At 36.5% G+C, this 26,760-nt stretch overlaps 1 long non-coding RNA gene across 1 annotated transcript in view; it reads right to left on the bottom strand.

The window, feature by feature from the left end:
* Window positions 1–22,570: 22,570 nt before the first annotated feature.
* The window catches only part of LOC127747764 (uncharacterized), a 31,584-nt gene continuing 27,394 nt past the window's right edge, over window positions 22,571–26,760 (bottom strand). Inside the window, exon 3 of the long non-coding RNA XR_008009640.1 lies at window positions 22,571–22,659. This is a non-coding gene — a long non-coding RNA (uncharacterized LOC127747764). The remainder of the gene's footprint in view (window positions 22,660–26,760) is intronic.

Here is a 26,760-nt window from a genome sequence, read left to right as displayed (position 1 = left end):
CATAAACTCTAAACATTAAACCCTAAACCCTAAACCATAAACAATAAACCATAAACCATAAACCCTAAACCCTAAACCCTAAACCCTACACCCTAAACCCTTAACCCTAATTCCTAAGCCATAGACCCTAAACACTAAACCCAAAACCATAAACCCTAAAAATTAAACCATAAACACTAAACCCTAAACCACAAACCATAAACCATAAACCATAAACCCTAAACCCTAAACACAAAACTCCAATACCTAAACCATAAACCCTAAACCCTTAACCCTAAACCCTAAGCCATAGACCCTAAACCATAAACTCAAAACCATAAACCCTAAACATTAAACCATAACCCTAAATCCTAAACCCTAAACCACAAACCCTAAACAATAAACCCTAAACCCTAAACCCTAAACTATAAACCCTAAACCATAAACCATACACCCTAAATCCTAAACCATAAATTGTAAACCCTAAACCCTAAACCCTAAACCATAAACCCAAAACCCTAAACCCTAAGCCCTAAACCATAAACCTTAGATGCTAAACCCAAAGCCCTAAACCTAAATCCCCAAACCCTAAACTTTAAACACCACCCCACAAACACAAAAAGCTAAAACACAAACCCCAAACCCTAAACCCTAAACCATAAACCCTAAACAATAAACCCTAAACCATAAACAACAAAACATAAACCCTAAACCATAAACACTAAACCCTAAACCATAAACCATAAACCCAAAACCCAAAACCCAAAACCCTAAATGCTAAACACTAAACCCTAAATCATAGACCTTAAACACTAAACCCAAAACCACAAACCCTAAACCCTAAACCCTAAATCATAAACCTTAAACCATAAATACTAAACCCAAAACCCAAAATCCTAAACCTTAAACCATAAACTATAAACCCTAAACCCTAAACCATAACACCTAAAACCTAACCCATAAACCACAAACCCTAAACCATGAACCCTAAAGCCTAAAAGCTAAACCCATACCCCAAAAACCCCAAACTCTAAACCCTAAACACAACCCTACAAAGACAAAAACCTAAGGCAAATACTATAAACCATAAACCCTAATCCTTAAAGTCTAAACTATAAACCCTAAGGCCTAAACCCTAAACTTTAAACCCTAATCACTAAACAATAAACCAAAAACCCTAAACCTAAACCATAAACCCTGAACCTTAATCCATAAACCATAAACCATAAACCATAAACCCTAAACCCAAACCCTAAACCCTAAATCCTAAACCAAAAATCCTAAACAATAAACCCTAAGCCCTAAACCCGAAACCATAAACTCTAAACCATAAACCATAAACCCTAAACCCTAAACCATAAACCATAAACCTTAAACCCAAATCCCTAAACCATAAACCCAAAATCCTAAACCCTAAACCCTAAATCATAGACACTAAACCCTAAACACAAAACTCAATACCCTAAACCTTAAACCATAAACTATAAACCCAAAACCCTAAACCATAAAACCTAAACACTAAACCATAAACCACAAACCCTAAACCATGAATCCTAAATCCTAAAAGCTAAACCCAAAACCCAAAACCCCAAACTCTAAACCCAAAACACAACCCCACAAATACAAAACACTAAACTACAAACCCTAAACCCTAATCAACAATCACTAAACCATAAACCCTAAGGCCTAAACCCTAAACCATAAACACTAAACCCTAAACCCTAAACCATAAACCCTAAACCATAAACCCAAAACCCTAAACCCTGAACCCAAAATCATAAACCCTAAATCTTAAACCATAAACTATAAACCATAAAACCCAAACCCTAAACCGTAAACCATAAACCCTAACCATAAACCATAAACCATAAACCGTAGACCCTAAGCCCAAAACCCTAACCCTAAACCATAAAACCGAAACCCAAAACCCAAAACCCAAAACCCTGCACCCTAAATCATAAACCCTAAACCATAAAACATAAACCCTAAACCATAAAACATAAACCCTAAACCATAATCCCAAAGCCCTAAATCCTAAACCTCAAACCATAACCCCTAATCCTGAAACCCTAAACCCTAAACCCTAAACCATAAACCATAAAACCCTAAACAATAAACCATAAACCATAAAACCCTAAACCATAAACTCTAAACATTAAACCCAAAACCCTAAACCCTAAACCATAAACCATAAACCCTAAACCCTAATCCCTAAACCCAAAACTCTAATCCCTAAACCATAAATCCTAAACCCTTAACCCTAAACCCTAAGCCATAGACCCTAACGAATAAACCCAAAACCATAAACCTAAAACATTAAACCATAACCCTAAATCTTAAACCCCAAACCCTAAATCCTATACCCTAAACCACAAACCCTAAACAATAAACCCTAAACCCTAATCCCTAAACCATAAATCCTAAACCATAAACCATACACCCTAAATCCTAAACCATAAATCGTAAACCTTAAACCCTAAACCCTAAACCATAAACCCAAAACCCTAAATCCTAAGCCCTAAACCATAAACCTTAAACACTAAACCCAAAGCCCTAAACCAAAAACCCCAAACCCTAAACCTTAAACACCACCCCACAAATACAAAAAGCTAAAACACAAACCCTAAACCCTAAACCATGAACCCTAAACAATAAACCCTAAAACATAAACAACAAACCATAAACCCTAAACCATAAAGCGTAAACCCTAAACCCTAAACCACAAACCCTAAACATGAACCCTAAAGCCTAAAAACTAAACCATACCTTAAAACCCCAAACTCTAAACCTTAAACACAACCCCACAAAGACAAAACCCTAAGACAAATACCCTAAATCCTAAACCCTAATCCTTAAAGACAAAACCATAAACCCTAAGGCATAAACCCTAAACCCTAAACCCTAATCCCTAAACAATACACCATAAACCCTAACCCAAAACCATAAACCCAAAACCCTAAACCCTAAATCCTAAATCCTGAACCCTAACTCATAAACCATAAACCATAAAACATAAACCCTAAACGATAAAACATGAACCATAAACCGTAAACCCAAAACCCAAAACCCTAATCCCAAAACCATAAACCCTAAACCTTAAACCATAAACCATATACCCTAAACCATAAACCCTAAACCCAAACGCTAAACCCTAATCCTAAACCAAAAATCCTTAACAATAAACCCGAAGCCCTAAACCCGAAACCATAAACTCTAAACAATAAACCATAAACCCTAAACCCTAAAACATAAACCATAATCCCTAAACCCAAATCCCTAAACCATAAACCCAAAATCCTAAATCCTAAACCCTAAATCATAGACACTAAACCCAAAACCCAAAACCCAATACCCTAAACCTTAAACCATAAACTATAAACCCAAAACACTAAACCATAAAACCACAAACCCTAAACCATGAATCCTAAATCCTAAAAGCTAAACCCAAAACCCAAAACCCCAAACTCTAAACCGTAAACACAACTCCACAAACACAAAACCCTAAAACACAAACCCTAAACCCTAATCCACAATCACTAAACCATAAACCCTAAGGCCTAAACCCTAAACCATAAACCTTAAACTCTAAACCCAAAACCCAAAACCCTAAACCTGAAACCATAAACCCAAAACCCAAAACCCTGAACCCTAAATCATAAACCCTAAACCATAAACCATAAACTATAAACCATAAAACCATACCCTAAACCGTAAACCATAAACACTAAACCATAAACCATAAACCATAAACCCTAAGCCCAAAACCCTAAACCATAAACCAAAAAACCTAAACCATAAACCCTAAACCATAGACCCTAAACCCTAAACCCTAAACCCTAAACCCTAAACCCTAAACCATAAATCCTAAACCCAAAACCCAAAATCCTAAACCTTAAACTATAAACTATAAACCCTAAACCCTAAACCATAAAACATAATATCTAAACCATAAACAACAAACCCTAAACCATGAACCCTAAACACTAAAAGCTAAACCCAAACCCCAAAATCCTAAACCCAAAACGCAAAACGCAAAACCCTAAACCCTAACCCAAAAACCCTAAACCACAATTCCTAAACCATAAACCATAAAACCTAACCCTAAACCATAAAACCAAAACCCAAAACCCAAAACCCTAAACCCTGAACCCTAAATCATAAACGCTAAACCATAAACCATAAACCCTAAACCATAAAACATAAACCCTAAACCGTAATCCTAAAACCCTAAACCCTAATCCTCAAACCATAACCCCTAATGCCGAAACCGAAAACCTTAAACCCTAAACCATAAACCATAAAACCCTAAACAAATAAACCATAAACCATAAAACCCTAAACCATAAACTCTAAACATTAAACACTAAACCCTAAACCCTAAACCGTAAACCATAAACCATAAACCCTAAACCCTAAACCCTAAACCCAAAACCCTAATCCATAAACCCTTAACCCTAAACCCAAAGCCATAGACCCTAAACCCTAAACCCAAAACCATAAACCCTAAAAATTAAACCATAAACCCTAAACCCCAAACCCTAAACCGTAAACCCTAAACCACACACCTTGAACAATAAACCCTAAACCATAAACCCTAAACCAAAAACCCTAAACCATAAACCATACACCCTAAATCCTAAACTATAAATTGTAAACCCTAAACCCTAAACCATAAACCCAAAACCATAAACCGTAAGCCCTAAATCATAAACCTTAGACACTAAACCCAAAGCCCTAAACCTAAAACCCCAAACCCTAAACCTTAAACACCACCCCACAAACACAAAAAGCTAAAACACAAACCCTAAACACTAGACCCTAAACAATAAACCCTAAACAATAAACCTTAAACCATAAACAACAAACCATAAACCCTAAACCATAAACCCTAAATCATAAACCATAAGCCATAAACCCAAAACCCAAAACCCTAAATGCTAAACCCAAAACCCTAAATCATAGACCTTAATCACTGAACCCAAAACCAAAAACCCTAAACCCTAAACCCTAAATCATAAACCTTAAACCATAAATACTAAACCCAAAACCCAAAATCCTAAACCTTAAACCATAAACTATAAACCCTAAACCCTAAACCATAACACCTAAATCCTAACCCATAAACCACAGACCCTAAACCATGAACCCTAAAGCCTAAAAGCTAAACACATACCCCAAAACCCCAAACTCTAAACCCTAAACACAACCCTACAAAGACAAAACCCTAAGGCATATACCCTAAACACTAAACCCTAAACACAACCCCACAAAGACAAAACCCTAAGACATATACGCTAAATCCTAAACCCTAATCCTTAAAGACAAAACCATAAACCCTAAGGCCTAAACCCTAAACCCAAAACCCCAAACTCTAAACCCTAAACAAAACCCCACAAACACAAAATCCTAAACTACAAACCCTAAACCCTAATCCACAATCACTAACCCATAAACCCTAAGGCCTAAACCCTAAACCATAAACCCTAATCCCTAAACCCAAAACCTTAAACCCTAAACTATAAACCCTAAACCATAAACCCGAAACCCTAAACCCTGAACCCTAAATCATAAACCCTAAACCATAAACCATAAACTATAAACCATAAAACCCAAACCCTAAACCGTAAACCATAAACCCTAAACCATAAACCATAAACCATAAACCATAAACCCTAAGCCCAACACCCTAACCCTAAACCATAAAACCAAAACCCAAAACCCAAAACCCTAAACCCTGAACCCTAAATCATAAACCCTAAACCATAAACCATAAACCCTAAACCATAAAACATAAACCCTAAACCGTAATCCCAAAACCCTAAACCCTAATCCTCAAACCATAACCCTAATCTCGAAACCGAAAATCCTAAACCCTAAACCATAAACCCTAAACCCTAAACCATAAAGCACTAAACAATAAACCATAAACCATAAAACCCTAAACCATAAACTCTAAACATTAAACCCAAAACCCTAAACCATAAACCATAAACCATAAACTCTAAACCCGAAACCCTAAACCCAAAACTCTAATCCCTAAACCATAAACCCTAAACCCTTAACCCTACACCCTAAGCCATAGACCCTAAACGATAAACTCAAAACCATAAACCCTAAACATTAAACCATAACCCTAAATCCTAAACCCCAAACCCTAAATCCTAAACCCTAAACCACAAACCCTAAACAATAAACCCTAAACCCTAAACCCTAAATTATAAACCCTAAACCATAAAACATACACCCTAAATCCTAAACCATAAATTGTAAACCCTAAACCATAAACCCTAAACCATAAACCCAAAACCCTAAACACTAAGCCCTAAACCATAAACCTTAAATGCTAAACCCAAAGCCCTAAACCAAAAACCCCAAACACTAAACCTTAAACACCACCCCACAAATATAAAAAGCGAAAACACAAACCCTAAACCCTAAACCCTAAACCATAAACCCTAAACAATAAACCCTAAACCATAAACAACAAACCATAAACCCTAAACCATAAACCGTAAACACTAAACCCTAAACCACAAACCCTAAACATGAATCCTAAAGCCTAAAAGCTAAACCCATACCCCAAAACCCCAAACTCTAAACCCTAAACACAACCCCACAAACACAAAACCCTAAACTACAAACCATAAAGCCTAATCCACAATCACTAAACCATAAACCCTAAGGCCTAAACCCTAAACCATAAACCATAAACCCTAAACCCAAAACACTAAACCCTAAACTATAAACCCTAAACTATAAACCCAAAACACTAAACCCTGAACCCTAAATCATAAACCCTAAACCATAAACCGTAAACTATAAACCATAAAACCCAAACCCTAAACCTTAAACCATAAATCCTAAACCCCAAACAATAAACCATAAACCATAAAACCCAAAACCCTGAACCCTAAACAATAAACCCAAAACCCTAAACAATAAACCCTAAACCCTAAACCCTAAACAATAAACCCAAAACCCAAAACCCTTAACCAAAAATCATAAACCCTAAACCATAAACCAAATACTATAAACCATAAAACCCAAACCCTAAACCGTAAACCATAAACCCTAAACCATAAACCATAAACCATAAACCATAAACCCTAAACCCAAAACCCTAAATCATAAACCTAAAAACCTAAACCATAAATCCTAAACCATAGACCCTAAACCCTAAACCTTAAACCAAAAATCCTAAACCCTAAACCCTAAACCCTAAACCTTAAACCCTAAACCCTAAACCATAAAACACAATATCTAAACCATAAACCATAAACCCTAAACCATGAACCCTAAACACTAAAAGCTAAACCCAAAGCTTCAAATCTTAAACCCAAAATGCAAAACCCTAAACCCTAAACCCTAATCCATAAACCCTAAACCACAATTCCTAAACCATAAACCATAAACACAAACCCAAAACCATAAAACCAAAACCCAAAATCCAAAACCCTAAACCCTGAACCCTAAATCATAAACCCTAAACCATAAACCATAAACCCTAAACCGTAATCCTAAAACCCTAAACCCTAAACCTCAAACCATAAACCCTAATCCCGAAACCGAAAACCCTAAACCCTAAACCATAAACCATAAAACCCTAAACAAATAAACCATAAACCATAAAACCCTAAACCATAAACTCTAAACATTAAACCCTAAACCCTAAACCATAAACAATAAACCATAAACCATAAACCCTAAACCCTAAACCCTAAACCCAAAACCCAAATCCCTAAACCCTTAACCCTAAACCCTAAGCCATAGACCCTAAACACTAAACCCAAAACCATAAACCCTAAAAATTAAACCATAAACACTAAACCCTAAACCCCAAACCATAAACCCTAAACCCTAAACCACAAACCCTGAACAATAAACCCTAAACCCTAAACCCTAAACCCTAAACCATACACACTAAATCCTAAACCATAAATTGTAAACCCTAAACCCTAAACCCTAAACCATAAACCCAAAACCCTAAACCCTAAGACCTAAACCATAAACCTTAGACGCTAAACCCAAATCCCTAAACCTAAAACCCCAAACCCTAAACCTTAAACACCACCCCACAAACACAAAAAGCTAAAACACAAACCCTAAACCATAAACCCTAAACCATAAACCGTAAACAATAAACCCTAAACCATAAACACAAACCCTAAGCCCTAAACCATAAACCCTAAACAATAAACCCTAAACCATAAACAACAAACCATAAACCCTAAACCCTAAACCCAAAACCTAAAACCCAAAATGCTAAATGCTAAATCCTAAACCCTAAATCATAGACCTTAAACACTGAACCCAAAACCAAAAACCCAAAACTCTAAACCCTAAATCATAAACCTTAAACCATAAATACTAAACTCAAAACCCAAAATCCTAAACCTTAAACCATAAACTATAAACCCTAAACCCTAAACCATAACACCTAAATACTAACCCATAAACCACAAACCCTAAACCATGAACCCTAAAGCCTAAAAGCTAAACCCATACCCCAAAACCACAAACTCTAAACCCTAAACACAACCCTACAAAGACAAAACCCTAAGGCATATTCCCTAAACCCTAAACCCTAATCCTTAAAGACTAAACCATAAACCCTAAGGCCTAAACCCTAAAACCTAAACCCTAATCCCTAAACAATAAACCATAAACCCGAAAACTAAACCCCTAATCCCTAAACCATAAACCGTAAACCCAACACCCAAAACCCTAATCCCAAAACCATAAACCCTAAACCTTAAACCATAAACCCTAAATCATAAACCATAAACCCAAACCCTAAACCCTATATCCTAAACAAAAAATCCTAAACAATAAACCCTAAACCCTAAACCCGAAACCATAAACTCTAAACCTTAAACTATAAACCCTAAACCCTAAACCATAAACCATAAACCCTAAACCCAAATCTCTAAACCATAAACCCAAAATCCTAAACCCTAAACCCTAAATCATAGACACTAAACCCTAAACCCAGAACCTAATACCCTAAACCTTAAACCATAAATTATAAACCCTAAACCCTAAACCAAAAAACCAAAACCCTAAACCATAAACCACAAACCCTAAACCATGAACCCTAAACCCTATAAGCTAAACCCAAAACCCAAAACCCCAAACTCTAAACCCTAAACACAACCCCACAAACACAAAATCCTAAAACATAAACCCTAAACCCTAATCCACAATCACTAAGCCATAAACCCTAAGCACTAAACCCTAAACCCTAAACCCTAAACCCAAACCATAAACATGAAACCCTAACCCTAAACCACAAACCCAAACCCCAAAACCCAAAACCCTAAACTCTGAACCTTAAATCATAAACCCTAAACCATAAACCATAAACTATAAACCATAAAACCTAAACCTTAATCCGTAAACCATAAACCATAAACCATAAACCATAAACCATAAACCCAAACCCTAAACCCTAACCCCTAAACCATAGACCCTAAACCCTAAATCTTAAACCATAAATCCTAAACACTAATCCATAAATCCTAAACCACTAATCCAAAATCCTAAACGATAAACTATAAACCCTAAACCCTAAACCATAAAACCTAAAACATAAACCATAAACAACAAACCCTAAACTATGAACCCTAAACCCTAAAAGCTAAACTCAAAACCGAAAATCCTAAACCCAAAACGCAAAACCGTAGACCCTAAACCCTAACCCATAAACGCTAAACCACAATTCCTAAACCATAAACCATAAACCCTAACCCTAAACCTTAAAACCAAAACCCAAAACCCAAAACCCTAAACCCTGAACTCTAAATCATAAACCCTAAACCATAAAACATAAACCTTAAACCATAAACCATAAACCCTAAACCATAAAACATAAACCCTAAACCGTAATCCAAAAACCCTAAACCCTAATCCTCAAACCATAACCCCTAATCCCGAAACCGAAAACCCTAAACCCTAAACCATAAACTATAAAACCCTAAACAAATAAACCATAAACCATAAAACCCTAAACCATAAACTCTAAACATTAAACCCTAAACCCTAAACTATAGACCATAAAACATACACCCTAAACCCTAAACCCTAAACACAAAACCCTAATCCCTAAACCCTTAACCCTACACCCTAAGCCATAGACCCTAAACCATAAACCCAAAACTATAAACCCTAAAAATTAAACCATAAACCCTAAACCCCAAACCCTAAACCCTAAACCCTAAACCACACACCCTGAACAATAAACCCTAAACCATAAACCCTAAACCAAAAACCCTAAACCATAAACCATACACCCTAAATCCTAAACTCTAAACCCAAAATCCAAAACCCAAAACCCTAAATGCTAAACCCGAAACCCTAAACCCTAAACCCTAAATGCTAAACCCTAAATCCTAAATCATAGACCTTAAACACTGAACCCAAAACCAAAAACCCTAAACCCTAAACCCTAAATCATAAACCTTAAACCATAAATACTAAACCCAAAACCCAAAATCCTAAACCTTAAACCATAAACTATAAACCCTAAACCCTAAACCATAACACCTAAATCCTAACCTATAAACCACAAACCCTAAACCCTGAACCCTAAAGCCTAAAAGCTAAACCCATACCCCAAAACCCCAAACTCTAAACCCTAAACACAACCCTACAAAGACAAAACCCTAAGGCATATACCCTAAACACTAAACCCTATTCCTTAAAGACTAAACCATAAACCGTAAGGCCAAAACCCTAAACCCTAAACCCTAATCCCGAAACAATAAACCATAAACCCTAAACCTAAACCATAAACCCAAAACCCTAAACCCTAAATCCTAAATCCTGAAACCTGACTCATAAACCCTAAACAATAAACCATAAACCCTAAACAATAAAACATAAACCATAAACCTTAAATCCAAAACCCAAAACCCTAATCCCAAAACCATAAACCCTAAACCTTAAACTAGAAACCCTAAACCATAAATGCTAAACCCAAACCCTAAGCCCTAAATCCTAAACAAAAAATCATAAACAATAAACCCTAAGCCCTAAACCCGAAACCATAAACTCTAAACCATAAACCATAAAACCTAAACCCTAAACCATAAACCATAAACCCTAAACCAAAATCTCTAAACTGAAAACCCAAAATTCTAAACCCTAAACCATAAATCATAGACACTAAACCCTAAACCCAAAACCTAATACCCTAAACCTTAAACCATAAACTATAAACCCTAAAGCCTAAACCAAAAAACCAAAACCCTAAACCATAAACCACAAACCCTAAACCATGAACCCTAAACCTTAAAAGCTAAACCCAAAACCCAAAACCCCAAACTCTAAACCCTAAACACAACCCCACAAACGCAAAACCCTAAAACACAAACCCTAAACCCTAATCCACAATCACTAATCCATAAACCCTAAGGCCTAAACCTTAAACCCTAAACCCTAAACCCTAAACCCTAAACCATAAACCTGAAACCCTAACCCTAAACCACAAACCCAAAACCCAAAACCCAAACCTCTAAACCCTGAACCCTAAATCATAAACCCTAAACCATAAACCCTAAACCCTAAACCATAAATCATAAACCCTAAACCCAAATCCCTAAACCATAAACCCAATATCCTAACACCCTAAACCCTAAATCATAGACACTAAACCTTAAACACAAAACTCAATACCCTAAACCATAAACCATAAACTATAAACCAAAAACCCTAAACCATAACACCTAAACACTAAACCATAAACCACAAACCCTAAACCATGAACCCTAAATCCTAAAAGCTAAACCCAAACCCCAAAACCCCAAACTCTAAACCCTAAACACAACCCCACAAACATAAAACCCTAAACTACAAACCCTAAACCCTAATCCACAATCACTAAACCATAAACCCTAAGGCCTAAACCCTAAACCATAAACCCTAAACCCTAAACCTAAAACCCTAAACCCTAAACCATAAACACTAAACCATAAACCCAAAACCCTAAACCCTGAGCCCTAAATCATAAACCCTAAACCATAAACCATAAAGTATAAACCATAAAACCCAAACACTAAACCGTAAACCATAAACCCTAAAACCATAAACCATAAACCATAAACCATAAACCCTAACCCTAAACCATAAACTATAAACCATAAAACCTAAACCTTAATCCGTAAACCATAAACCCTAAACCATAAACCATAAACCATAAACCTTAAACCATAAACCCTATGCCCAAAACCCTAAACCATAAACCCAAAACCCTAAACCCTAAACCCTAAACCCTAAACCATAGACCCTAAACCCTAAATCTTAAACCATAAATCCTAACACTAATCCATAAATCCTAAACCAAAAACCCAAAATCCTAAACCTTAAACCATAAACTATAAACCCTAAACCCTAAACCATAAAACCTAAAACCTAAACCATAAACAACAAACCCTAAACTATGAACCCTAAACCCTAAACGCTAAACCCAAAACCCAAAATCCTAAACCCAAAATGCAAAACCCTAAACCCTAAACCCTAACCGATAAACCCTAAACCACAATTCCTAAACCATAAACCATAAACCCTAACCCTAAACCATAAAACCCAAACCCAAAACCCAAAACCCTAAACCCTAAACCATAAACCATAAACCTTAAACCATAAAACATAAACCCTAAACCATAAAACATAAACCCTAAACCCTAATCCTCAAACCATAATCCCTAATCCCGAAACCGAAAACCCTAAACCCTAAACCATAAACTACAAAACCCTAAACAAATAAACCATAGACCATAAAACCCTAAACCATAAACTCTAAACATTAAACCCTAAACCCTAAACCATAGACCATAAAACATACACCCTAAACCCTAAACCCTAAACACAAAACCCTAATCCCTAAACCCTTAACCCTAAATTCCTAAGCCATAGACCCTAAACCCTAAACCCAAAATCATAAACCCTAAAAATTAAACCATAAATCCTAAACCCCAAATCTTAAACCCTAAACCCTAAACCACACACCCTGAACAATAAACCATAAACCCTAAACCCTAAACCAAAAACCCTAAACCATAAACCATACACCCTAAATCCTAAACCCTAAACCCAAAATCCAAAACCCAAAACCCTAAATGTTAAACCCTAAACCCTAAACCCTAAACCATAAACCATAAACGCTAAATGCTAAACCCTAAATCCTACATCATAGACCTTAAACACTGAACCCAAAACCAAAAACCCTAAACCCTAAACCCTAAATCATAAACATTAAACCATAAATACTAAACCCAAAACCCAAAATCCTAAACCTTAAACCATAAACTATAAACCCTAAACCCTAAACCATAACACCTAAATCCTAACCCATAAACCACAAACCCTAAACCATGAACCCTAAAGCCTAAAAGCTAAACCCATACCCCAAAACCCCAAACTCTAAACCCTAAACACAGCCCTACAAAGACAAAACCCTAAGGCATATACCCTAAACACTAAACCCTATTCCTTAAAGACTAAACCATAAACCGTAAGGCCAAAACCCTAAACCCTAAACCCTAATCCTGAAACAATAAACCATAAACCCTAAACCTAAACCATAAACCCAAAACCCTAAACCCTAAATCCTAAATCCTGAACCCTGACTCATAAACCCTAAACAATAAACCATAAACCCTAAACAATAAAACATAAACCATAAACCTTAAACCCAAAACCCAAAACCCTAATCCCAAAACCATAAACCCTAAACCTTAAACTAGAAACCCTAAACCATAAACCCTAAATCCAAACCCTAAACCCTAAATCCTAAACAAAAAATCATAAACAATAAACCCTAAGCCCTAAACCCGAAACCATAAACCATAAAACCTAAACCCTAAACAATAAACCATAAACCCTAAACCAAAATCTCTAAACTGTAAACCCAAAATCCTAAACCCTAAACCCTAAATCATAGACACTAAACCCTAAACCCAAAACCTAATACCCTAAACCTTAAACCATAAACTATAAACCCTAAACCCTAAACCAAAAAACCAAAACCCTAAACCATAAACCACAAACCCTAAACCATGAACCCTAAACCTTAAAAGCTAAACCCAAAACCCAAAACCCCAAACTCTAAACCCTAAACACAACCCCGCAAACACAAAACCCTAAAACACAAACCCTAAACCCTAATCCACAATCACTAAGCCATAAACCCTAAGGCCTAAACCCTAAACCCTAAACCCTAAACCCTAAACCCTAAACTATAAACCCGAAACCCTAACCCTAAACCACAAAACCAAAACCCAAAACCCAAAACCCTAAATCATAAACCCTAAACCATAAACCCTAAACCCTAAACCATAAATCATAAACCCTAAACCCAAATCCCTAAACCATAAACCCAATATCCTAAACCCTAAACCCTAAATCATAGACACTAAACCCTAAACCCAAAACTCAATACCCTAAACCATAAACCATAAACTATAAACCAAAAACCCTAAACCATAACACCTAAACACTAAACCGTAAACCACAAACCCTAAACCATGAACCCTAAATCCTAAAAGCTAAACCCAAACCCCAAAACCACAAACTCTAAACCTTAAACACAACCCCAGAAACAAAAAACCCTAAACTACAAACCCTAAACCCAAATCCACAATCACTAAACCATAAACCCTAAGGCCTAAACCCTAAACCATAAACCCAAAACCCTAAACCCAAAACCATAAACCCTATACCATAAACCCTAAACCATAAACCCAAAACCCTAAACCCTGAGCCCTAAATCATAAACCCTAAACCATAAACCATAAAGTATAAACCATAAAACCCAAACACTAAACCATAAACCCTAAACCCTAACCCATAAACCCCAAACCCTAAACCCTTAATCTTGAAGAATAAACCATAAACACCAAACCCTAAACCCTAAACCATAAACCTTAAACCATAAACCCTAAACCACAAACCCTAAACATTAAACCTTAAACCCTAAACCCTAAACCATTAACCCTAAACCATAAACCATACACCCAAACCATAAACCCTAAACCATAAATCATAAACCCTAATCCCTAAACTCTAAACCATAAACCCAAAACCCTAAACCCTAAGCCCTAAACCATAAACCTTAAATGCTAAACCCAAAGCCCTGAACCAAAAACCCCAAACCCTAAACCTTAAACACCACCCCACAAATAAAAAAGCTAAAACACAAACCCTAAACCCAAAACCCAAAACCCAAAACCCTAAACCCTAAACGATAAACACTAAACAATAAACCCTAAACCATAAACAACAAACCATAAACCCTAAACCCTAAACCCTAGACCACAAACCCTACACATGAACCCTAAAGCCTAAAAGCTAAACCTATACCCCAAACTCTAAACCCTAAACACAACCCCACAAAGACAAAACCCTAAGACATATACCCTAAATCCTAAACCCTAATCCTTAAAGACAAAACCATAAACCCTAAGGCCTAAACCCTAAACCCAAAACCCCAAACTCTAAACCCTAAACAAAACCCCACAAACACAAAACCCTAAACTACAAACCCTAAACCCTAATCCACAATCACTAAACCATAAACCCTAAGGCCTAAACCCCAAATCATAAACCCTAAACCCTAAACCCAAAACCTTAAACCCTAAACTATAAACCCTAAACCATAAAACCAAAACCCTAAACCCTGAACCCTAAATCATAAACCCTAAACCATAAACCATAAACTATAAACCATAAAACCCAAACCCTAAACCGTAAACCATAAACCCTAAACCATAAACCATAAACCATAAACCATAAACCCTAAGCCCAAAACCCTAACCCTAAACCATAAAACCAAAACCCAAAACCCATAACCCTAAACCCTGAACCCTAAATCATAAACCCTAAACCATAAACCATAAACCCTAAACCATAAAACATAAACCCTAAAACATAAACCATAATCCTAAAACCCTAAACCCTAATCCTCAAACCATAAACCCTAATCCCGAAATCGAAAACCCTAAACCCTAAACCATAAACCATAAAACCCTAAACAAATAAGCCATAAACTATAAAACCCTAAACCATAAACTCTAAACATTAAACCCTAAACCCTAAACCATAAACAATAAACCATAAACCATAAACCCTAAACCCTAAACCCTAAACCCTACACCCTAAACCCTTAACCCTAATTCCTAAGCCATAGACCCTAAACACTAAACCCAAAACCATAAACCCTAAAAATTAAACCATAAACACTAAACCCTAAACCCCAAACCCTAAACCCTAAACCCTAAACCACAAACCCTGAACAATAAACCCTAAACCCTAAACCCTAAACCATAAACCATACACCCTAAATCCTAAACCATAAATTGTAAAACCTAAACCCTAAACCCTAAACCATAAACCCAAAACCCTAACCCTAAGCCCTAAACCATAAACCTTAGATGCTAAACCCAAATCCCTAAACCTAAAAGCCCAAACCTTAAACCTTAAACACCACCCCACAAACACAAAAAGCTAAAACACAAACCCTAAACCCTAAACCATAAACCATAAACCCTAAACAATAAACCCTAAACCATAAATAACAAACCCTAAACCCTAAACCATAAACCCTAAACTATAAACCCTAAACCATAAACAAAAAACCATAAACCCTAAACCCTAAACCCAAAACCTAAAACCCAAAACCCTAAATGCTAAATCCTAAGCCCTAAATCATAGACCCTAAACACTGAACCCAAAACCAAAAACCCTAAACCCTAAACCCTAAGTCATAAACCTTAAACCATAAAGACTAAACCCAAAACCAAAAATCCTAAACCTTAAACCATAAACTGTAAACCCTAAACCCTAAACCATAACACCTAAATCCTAACCCGTAAACCACAAACCCTAAACCATGAACCCTAAAGCCTAAAAGCTAAACCCATACCCCAAAACCCCAAACTCTAAACCCTAAACACAACCTTACAAAGACAAAACCATAAGGCATATACCCTAAACCCAAACCCTAATCCTTAAAGACTAAACCATAAACCCTAAGGCCTAAACCCTAAACCCTAAACCCTAAACCCTAAACAATAAACCATAAACCCGAAACTTAAACCATAAACCCTAAACCATAAACCATAAACCCTAAACGATAAAACCTAAACCATAAACCGTAAACCCGAAACCCAAAACCCTAATCCCAAAACCATAAACCCTAAACCTTAAACCATAAACCATAAACCCTAAACCATAAACCCTAACCCCAAACCCTAAACCCTAAATCCTAAACAAAAAATGCTAAACAATAAACCCTAAACCCTAAACCCGAAACCATAAACTCTAAACCATAAACCATAAACCGTAAACCCTAAACCCTAAACCATAAACCATAAACCCTAAACCCAAATCTCAAAACCATAAACCCAAAATCCTAATCCCTAAACCCTAAGTCATAAACACTAAACCCTAAACCCAAAACCTAATACCCTAAACCTTAAACCATAAACTATAAACCCTAAACCCTAAACCAAAAAACCAAAACCCTAAACCATAAACCACAAACCCTAAACCATGAACCCTAAACCCTAAAAGCTAAACCCAAAACCGAAAACCCCAAACTCTAAACCCTAAACACAACCCCACAAACACAAAACCCTAAAACATAAACCCTAAACCCTAATCCACAATCACTAAGCCATAAACCCTAAGGCCTAAACCCTAAACCTTAAACCCTAAACCCCAAACCATAAACATGAAACCCTAACCCTAAACCACAAACCCAAATCCCAAAACCCAAAACCCTAAACCCTGAACCCTAAATCATAAACCCTAAACCATAAATCATAAACTATAAACCATAAAACCTAAACCTTAATCCGTAAACCATAAACCCTAAACCATAAACCATAAACCCTATGCCCAAAACCCTAAACCATAAACCCAAAACCCTAAACTCTAAACCCTAAACCATAGACCCTAAACCCTAAATCTTAAACCATAAATCCTAAACCAAAAACCCAAAATCCTAAACCTTAAACCATAAACTATAAACCCTAAACCCTAAACCATAAAACCTAAAACCTAAACCATAAACAACAAACCCTAAACTATGAACCCTAAACCCTAAAAGCTAAACCCAAAACCCAAAATCCTAAACCCTAAACCCTAACCCATAAACCCTAAACCACAATTCCTAAACCATAAACCATAAACCCTAACCCTAAACCATAAAACCAAAACCTAAAACCCAAAACCCAATACCCTAAACCCTGAACTCTAAATTATAAACCGTAAACCATAAACCATAAACCCTAAACCATAAAACAAAAACCCTAAACCATAAACCATAAACCATAAACCCTAAACCATAAAACATAAACCCTAAACCGTAATCCAAAAACCCTAAACCTAATCCTCAAACCATAACCCCTAATCCCGAAACCGAAAACCCTAAACCCTAAACCATAAACTATAAAACCCTAAACAAATAAACCATAAACCATAAAACCCTGACCATGAACTCTAAACATTAAACCCTAAACCCTAAACCATAGACAATAAAACATACACCCTAAACCCTAAACCCTAAACCCTAAACCCTAATCCCTAAACCCTTAACACTAAACCCTAAGCCATAGACCATAAACCCTAAACCCAAAACCATAAACCCTAAAAATTAAACCATAAAGCCTAAAACCCAAACCCTAAACCCTAAACCATAAACCACACACCCTGAACAATATACCCTAAACCCTAAACCCTAAACCAAAAACCCTAAACCATAAACCATACACCCTAAATCCTAAACCCTAAACCCAAAATCCAAAACCCAAAACACTAAATGCTAAACCCTAAACCCTAAATCATAGACCTTAAACACTGAACTCAAAACCAAAAACCCTAAACCATAAACCCTAAATCCTAAACCTTAAAACATAAATACTAAACCCAAAACCCAAAATCCTAAACCTTAAACCATAAACTATAAACCCTATACCCTAAACCATAACACCTAAATCCTAACCCATAAACCACAAACCCTAAACCATGAACCCTAAAGCCTAAAAGCTAAACCCATACCACAAACCCCAAACTCTAAACCCTAAACACAACCCTACAAAGACAAAACCCTAAGGCATGTACACTAAACCCTAAACCATAATCCTTAAAGACTAAACCATAAACCCTAAGGCCTAAACCCTAAACCTTAAACCCTAATCCCTAAATAATAAACCATAAACCCGAAACCTAAACCCTAATCCCAAAACCCAAATCCCAAAACCATAAACCCTAAACATTAAACCTTAATCCATAAGCCCTAAACCATAAACCCTAAACCCAAACCCTAAACCCTAAATCCTAAACAAAAAATCCTAAACAATAAATCTTAAACCCTAAACCCGAAACCATAAACTCTAAACCATAAACCATAAACCCTAAACCCTAAACCATAAACCATAAACCCTATACCCAAATCTCTAAGCCATAAACCCAAAATCCTAAACCCTAAACCCTAAATCATAAACACTAAACCCTAAACCCAAAACCTAATACCCTAAACCTTAAACCATAAACTATAAACCCTAAACCCTAAACCAAAAAACCAAAACCCTAAACCAGAAACCACAAACCCTAAACCATGAACCCTAAACCCTAAAAGCTAAACCCAAAACCCAAAACCCCAAACTCTAAACCCTAAACACAAACCCTAAATCCTAATCCACAATCACTAAGCCATAAACCCTAAGGCCTAAACCCTAAACCCTAAACCCTAAACCCCAAACCATAAACATGAAACCCTAACCCTAAACCACAAACCCAAAACCCAAAACCCAAAACCCTAAACCCTGAATCCTAAATCATAAACCCTAAACCATAAACCATAAACTATAAACCATAAAACCTAAACCTTAATCCGTAAACCATAAACCCAAAACCCTAAACCCAAAACCATAAACCCTATACCATAAACCCTAAACCATAAACCCAAAACCCTAAACCCTGAGCCCTAAATCATAAACCCTAAACCATAAACCATAAAGTATAAACCATAAAACCCAAACACTAAACCGTAAACCCTAAACCCTAAACCCAAACTATAAAAACTAAACCCTAAACCCTAAACCACAAACTGTAAACCCTAAACCTTAAACCCTAAACACTAAACCCTAAACCAAAACCCCAAATGCTAAACCCTAAACACCACCCTACAAACACAAAAACCCTAAAACATAAACCTTAAACCGTAAACCCTAATACACAAATCCAAAACCATAAAACCTAAGGCCTAAACCTTAAACCCCAACCTACAAACACCAAACCCTAAACCATAATCCCCAAAAATTAAACCCTAAACCCTAAACCATAAACCATAAACCCTAAACCTAAAACCCTAAACCATAACCCCAAAATTCTAAACCCTAAACCATAAACCATAGACACTAAACCCTAAACCCAAAACCCAAAACCATAAACCATAAACCCTAAACCATAAATCATAAACCCTAATCCCTAAACTCTAAACCATAAACCCAAAACCCTAAACCCTAAGCCCTAAACCATAAACCTTAAATGCTAAACCCAAAGCCCTAAACCAAAAACCCCAAACCCTAAACCTTAAACACCACCCCACAAATAAAAAAGCTAAAACACAAACCCTAAACCCAAAACCCTAAACCATAAACACTAAACAATAAACCCTAAACCATAAACAACAAACCATAAACCCTAAACTCTAAACCCTAGACCACAAACCCTACACATGAACCCTAAAGCCTAAAAGCTAAACCTATACCCCAAACTCTAAACCCTAAACACAACCCCACAAAGACAAAACCCTAAGACATATACCCTAAATCCTAAACCCTAATCCTTAAAGACAAAACCATAAACCCTAAGGCCTAAACCCTAAACCCAAAACCCCAAACTCTAAACCCTAAACACAACCCCACAAACACAAAATCCTAAACTACAAACCCTAAACCCTAATCCACAATCACTAACCCATAAACCCTAAGGCCTAAACCCTAAACCATAAACCCTAATCCCTAAACCCAAAACCTTAAACCCTAAACTATAAACCCTAAACCATAAACCCGAAACCCTAAACCCTGAACCCTAAATCATAAACCCTAACCTATAAACCCTAAATCCCAACATCTAAACCCTAAACACTAACCCCTAAACACTAATCCCTAATCCATAAACCCTAAACGCTAACCATAAACCCTAAACCCTAAACCATAAACCATAAACCATAAACCATAAACCATAAAACCTAAACCCTAAACCATAAACCCTAAACCCTAAAGCCTAAACCCAAAACACTAAACCATAAACCATAAACCCTAAACCCAAAACCCAAAACCATAAACCCTAAACCCTAAACCTACAACCATAAACCCTAAATCCTAAATCCAAAACCAAAATCCCTAAACCCAAAATGCAAAAGCCTAAACCCTAAATCCTAAACCATAAACCCTAAACCCCAGACCCTAAACACTAAACCCTAAACCATAACCCAAAAACACTAAACCCTAATCCATAAACCATAAACCATAAACCCTAAACCATAAACCCTAACCCTAAACCATAAACCTTAAACCCTAAACCATAAACCATAAACCATTATCCATAAATCATAAAATCTAAACCCTAAAAACTAAACCCAAAAACCCTAAACTCTAAACTCTAAACCCTAAACCCTAAACCATAAACCTTAACCCATGACCTATAAACCCTAAACCGCAAACCCGAAACCCAAAACCCTAAATCCGAAACCCTAACCCACAAACACTAAACCCTAAACCCCAAAACCTAAACCCTAAAACCTAAACCATAAACTCTAAACCCTAAACCTTAAATCATAAACCCTAATCCCTAAACCATAAACCATAAACCCTAAATCCTAGACCTTAAAACCTAAACCCTAAACCATAAACGCTAAACCCTAAACCCTAAACCATAGAACCTGAACCATAAACCCAAATCACTAAACACTAAACCCTAAAACTTAAACAATAACCCCTAAACCCTAAACACTAAAACCCTAAAACTTAAATCATAATCCATAAACCGTAAACCATAAAAACAAAACCCTAAACCATAAAACCTAAACCCTAAACCTTAACCTCAAATCCTAAACCGTGAACCCTAAACTCTAAATGCTAAACCCAAAACCCAAAACACCAAACACTAAACTATAAACACAACCCCACAAGCACAAAACCCTAAAACACAAACCCTAAACCATAAACCATAAACCCTAAACCCTAAACCATAAACACTATGGCCAAAACCCAAAGCCCAAAACCCTAAACCCCATACCCTAAGCCATAAACCATAAACCCTAACCCTGAACTATAAAACATAAACCCAAAACACTAAACCCTAAACCTTGAACCCTAAATCATAAACCCTAAACCATAAACCATAAACCTTAAACCCTAAACCATAAGCCATAAACCATAAACCATAAACCATAAAACCTAAACCCTAAACCCTAAACCCAAAAACCCTAAAATCTATACCCTAAACCCTAAACCCTAAGCCCTAAACCCTAAACCCTAAACCGTAAACCATAATAACTTAACCATAAACCCAAAACCCAAAACCTTTAAGCCATAAAACCTAAACCCTAAACCCTAAACCCTAAAACAAAACCCTAAACCATAAACCCCATACCCTAAAGCCTAAACCATTAACCTTTAATCATAAATCTTAAACCGTAAACCGTAAACCACAATCTCTAAACTCAAAACCCTAACGCCAAACCCTAAACCCTAAACACTAAGCCCTAAACTCTAAACCATAAGCCCAAAACCATAAACCCTAAACACTAAATCATATAGCATAACCCCAAAACCCTAAACCCAAAACCCAAAACTCTAAACCCTAAACCATAAACCTTAACCCCTAACCAATAAGCCATAAACCCCAAACCATAAACCAAAAACCCCATGCCCCCCAATTATATCTTCCAAATCGTCCACACTAAACTCAAAACCCTAACCCACAAACACTAAACCCTAAACTGTAAACCCTGAACCCCAAACCCTAAATCCTAAACAAAACCATAAACTCTAAACCCTAAACCTTAAACCATAAACCCTAATCCCTAAACCATAAACCATAAACCCTAAACCCTAGACCCTAAACCCTAAACCATAACCCCTAAACCCAAAACCCTAAACCCTAAACCATAGAACCTAAACCATAAACACAAAACACTAAACATTAAACCCTAAAACTTAAACCATAAACCCTAAACCCTAAACCCTAAATCCAAAACCCTAAACCCTAAACCTTAAACCATAAACCATAAACACTAAACCCTACACCATAAAACCCAAACCCTAAACCCTTAACCACAAACCCTAAACCATGAACCATAAACCCTAAACCCTAAACCATAAACACTATGGCCAAAACCCAAAACCCTAAACCCTAAACCCCAAACCCTAAGCAATAAAGCATAAACCCTAACCCTGAACTATAAAACATAAACCCAAAACACTAAACCCTAAACCTTGAACCCTAAATCATAAACCCTAAACCATAAACCATAAACCTTAAACCCTAAACCATAAGCCATAAACCATAAACCATAAAGCATAAAACCTAAACCCTAAACCCTAAACCCAAAAACCCTAAACTCTATACCCTAAACCCTAAACCCTAAGCCTTAAACCCTAAACCGTAAACCATAATACCTAAACCTATAAACCCAAAACCCAAAACCTTTAAGCCATAAAACCTAAACCCTAAACCCTAAACCCCAAATCCTAAACCCTAAAACAAAACCCTAAACCATAAACCCCAAACCCTAAAGCCTAAACCACTAACCTTTAATCATAAATCTTAAACCCTAAACCCTAAACCACAATCTCTAAACTCAAAACCCTAATGCCAAACCCTAAACCCTAAACACTAAGCCCTAAACTCTAAACCATAAGCCCAAAACCATAAACCCTAAACACTAAATCATATAGCATAACCCCAAAACCCTAAACCCTATACCATAAACCCAAAACCCAAAACTCTAAACCCTAAACCATAAACCTTAACCCCTAACCAATAAGCCCTAAACCCCAAACCATAAACCAAAAACCCTAAATTCAAAACCCTAACCCACAAACACTAAACCCTAAACTGTAAACCCTGAACCCCAAACCCTAAATCCTAAACCAAAACCATAAACTATAAACCATAAACCTTAAACCATAAACCCTAATCCCTAAACCATAAACCATAAACCCTAAACCCTAGACCCTAAACCCTAAACCATAACCCCTAAACCCAAAACCCTAAACCCTAAACCATAGAACCTAAACCATAAACACAAAACACTAAACATTAAACCCTAAAACTTAAACCATAAACCCTAAACCCTAAACCATAAACCCTAAATCCAAAATCCTAAACCCTAAATCCTAAACCATAAACCATAAACACTAAACCCTACACCATAAAACCCAAACCCTAAACCCTTAACCACAAACCCTAAACCATGAACCATAAACCCTAAACCCTAAACCATAAACACTATGGCCAAAACCCAAAACCCAAAACCCTAAACCCCAAACCCTAAGCCATAAACCATAAACCCTAACCCTGAACTATAAAACATAAACCCAAAACACTAAATCCTAAACCTTGAACCCTAAATCATAAACCCTAAACCATAAACCATAAACCTTAAACCCTAAACCATAAGCCATAAACCATAAACCATAAACCATAAAACCTAAACCCTAAACCCTAAACCCAAAAACCCTAAACACTATACCCTAAACCCTAAGCCCTAAACCTTAAATCGTAAACTATAATACCTAAACCATAAACCCTAATCCTTAAACCATAACCTAAATCATAAACCCAAAACCCAAAACCATAAACCTAAAACTTTAAACCATAAACCCTAAACCCTAAACCCTAAACCGTAAACCTAAAACCCTAGACCCAAAACCTTAAATCATAAACCCAAAACAGTAAACCTTAAACCGTAAACCATAAACCAAAAACCAAAAACACTAAAACCTATACCATAAAACCTAAACACTAAAGCCTAAACCCTAAACCCTAATCCTTAAACCATAAACCCTAAACCATAAACCCAAAGCCCTAAACCCTAAACCATAAACCCTAAACCCTAAAGCCTAAACCCAAAACACTAAACCATAAACCATAAACCCTAAACCCAAAACCCAAAACCATAAACCCTAAACCCTAAACCAACAACCATAAACCCTAAATCCTAAATCCAAAACCGAAATCCCTAAACCCAAAATGCAAAACCCTAAACCCTAAATCCTAAACCATAAACCATAAACCCCAGACCCTAAACCCTAAACCCTAAACCATAACCCACAAACACTAAACCCTAATCCATAAACCATAAACCATAAACCCTAAACCATAAACCCTAACCCTAAACCGTAAACCTTAAACCCTAAACCATAAACCATAAACCATTATCCATAAATCATAAAATCTAAACCCTAAACCCTAAACTCTAAACCCTAAACCCTAAACCCTAAACCGTTAACCATATACCCTAAACCCTAAACCCAAAACCCAAAACCATAAACCCTAAACCCCAAACCCTAAATCCTAAACCCTAAACCATAAACCCTAAACCCTAAAGCCCAAACCTTTAACCTTTAATCCAAACCCTTAAACCCTCAACCCTAAAGCACAATCCCAAAAATCAAAACGCTAATGCCAACCCTAAACACTAAACCCTATACACTAAACACTAATCCATAAGCTAAAAAACATAAACCATAAACACTAAATCATTAACCATAAACCCAAAAACCTAAACCCTAAACTCTAAACCCTAAACCCTAAACCATAAACCTTAACCCATGACCTATAAACCCTAAACCGCAAACCCGAAACCCAAAACCCTAAATCCGAAACCCTAACCCACAAACACTAAACCCTAAACCCCAAAACCTAAACCCTAAAACCTAAACCATAAACTCTAAACCCTAAACCTTAAATCATAAACCCTAATCCCTAAACCATAAACCATAAACCCTAAATCCTAGACCTTAAAACCTAAACCCTAAACCATAAACGCTAAACCCTAAACCCTAAACCATAGAACCTGAACCATAAACCCAAATCACTAAACACTAAACCCTAAAACTTAAACAATAACCCCTAAACCCTAAACACTAAAACCCTAAAACTTAAATCATAATCCATAAACCGTAAACCATAAAAACAAAACCCTAAACCATAAAACCTAAACCCTAAACCTTAACCTCAAATCCTAAACCGTGAACCCTAAACTCTAAATGCTAAACCCAAAACCCAAAACACCAAACACTAAACTATAAACACAACCCCACAAGCACAAAACCCTAAAACACAAACCCTAAACCATAAACCATAAACCATAAACCATAAACCCTAAACCCTAAACCATAAACACTATGGCCAAAACCCAAAGCCCAAAACCCTAAACCCCATACCCTAAGCCATAAACCATAAACCCTAACCCTGAACTATAAAACATAAACCCAAAACACTAAACCCTAAACCTTGAACCCTAAATCATAAACCCTAAACCATAAACCATAAACCTTAAACCCTAAACCATAAGCCATAAACCATAAACCATAAACCATAAAACCTAAACCCTAAACCCTAAACCCAAAAACCCTAAACTCTATACCCTAAACCCTAAACCCTAAGCCCTAAACCCTAAACCGTAAACCATAATACCTTAACCATAAACCCAAAACCCAAAACCATTAAGCCATAAAACCTAAACCCTAAACCCTAAACCCTAAA

This window comes from Arachis duranensis, chromosome 5 (genome assembly GCF_000817695.3).
Source record: "Arachis duranensis cultivar V14167 chromosome 5, aradu.V14167.gnm2.J7QH, whole genome shotgun sequence".
Lineage (NCBI taxonomy): Eukaryota > Viridiplantae > Streptophyta > Magnoliopsida > Fabales > Fabaceae > Arachis > Arachis duranensis.
The sequence above is the reverse complement of the archived record's forward strand: the minus strand, read 5'-3'. Positions and strand labels throughout refer to the sequence as shown.